The sequence below is a fragment of the Arachis duranensis genome, chromosome 10, assembly GCF_000817695.3.
Source record: "Arachis duranensis cultivar V14167 chromosome 10, aradu.V14167.gnm2.J7QH, whole genome shotgun sequence".
NCBI lineage: Eukaryota > Viridiplantae > Streptophyta > Magnoliopsida > Fabales > Fabaceae > Arachis > Arachis duranensis.
Window position 1 is genome coordinate 40,704,418 of NC_029781.3, and position 1,622 is coordinate 40,706,039.

Sequence of the window (1,622 nt, forward strand, 5' to 3'; positions counted from 1 at the left end):
TCTAAGTTTGGTGTTGAACCCCCACATTCAAACTCTAAGTTTGGTGTTGGGAGGTTCCAACATTGCTCTGAGCATCTCTGAGGCTCCATGAGAGCCCTCTGTCAAGCTACTGACATTAAAGAAGCGCCTGTTGGGAGGTAACCCAATGTTATATTTTATTTGTTATTTTATTTTTTCTGTAGGTTGATGATCATGAGAAGTCACAAAATCAATTGAAAAAGCAAAAACAGAAAGAAAAATAGAAAGAAAAACAGCACACCCTGGAGGAAGATCTTGCTGGCGTTTAAACGCCAGTAAGGCTAGCAGATAGGCGTTTAACGCCCAGTCTGGCACCATTATGGGCGTTTAACGCCAGAAAGGGGCACCAGACTGGCGTTAAACGCTAGGAATGGGCACCAAGCTGGCGTTAAACGCCAGAAATGGGCACCAGCCCGGCGTTTAACGCCAGGATTGGCAGAAGGAGCATTTTTGCTTACCACTTGGTGCAGGGATGATTTATCCTTGCCACCTCAGGATCTGTGGACCCCACAGGATCCCCACCTACCCTACCACTCTCTCTCTTCTTTCTTCTTTTGCTCGAGGATGAGCAAACCTTCTAAGTTTGGTGTGGTAAAAGTGTTGCTTTTTGTTTCTCTATAATCATTTATGGCACCTAAGGCCGGAGAAACCTCTAGAAAGAGGAAAGGGAAGGCAAAAGCTTCCACCTCCGAGCCATGGGAGATGGAGAGATTCATCTCAAGGGATGCACTTTCCTCCACAAAACAATTGGGAGCAAATCAACACCTCCCTAGGAGAATTGAGTTCCAACATGGGACAACTAAGGGTGAAGCACCAAGAACATTCCATCCTCCTCCATGAAATTAAAGAAGATCATAGAATCATGAGAGAGGAGCAACAAAGGCAAGGAAGAGACATTGAGGAGCTCAAGCACTCCATAAGATCTTCAAGAGGAAGAACAAGCCGCCATCACTAAGGTGGACCCGTTCTTTAATCTCCTTGTTCTTTATTTTCTATTTTCGAAAAAAAAGAAAGAAAAGAAAGAGAAAAAGAAAAAGAAAGAAATAAAGTTGTGATCCAAGGCAAAAAGAGTGTGCTTAAAAACCCTAGACACCTCTAATTGGGGACTCTAGCAAAGCTGAGTCACAATCTGAAAAGGTTCACCCAATTATGTGTCTGTGGCATGTATGTATCCGGGGGTAATACTGGAAGACAGAGTGCTTTGGGCCACAGCCAAGACTCAGAAAGTAGCTATGTTCAAGAATCATCATACTTAACTAGGAGAATCAATAACACTATCTGAGTTCTGAGTTCCTATGGATGCCAATCATTCTAAACCTCAAAGGATAGAGTGAGACGCCAAAACTGTTCAGAAGCAAAAAGCTACTAGTCCCGCTCATCTAATTGGAGCTAAGTTTCTTTGATATTTTGGAGTCTATAGTATATTCTCTTCTTTTTATTCTATTTTGATTTTCAGTTGCTTGGGGATAAGCAACAATTTAAGTTTGGTGTTGTGATGAGCGGATAATTTATACGCTTTTTGGCATTGTTTTTAGCATGTTTTGAGTATGATCTAGTTAGTTTTTAGTATATTTTTATTAGTTTTTAGTTAAAATTCACTTTTC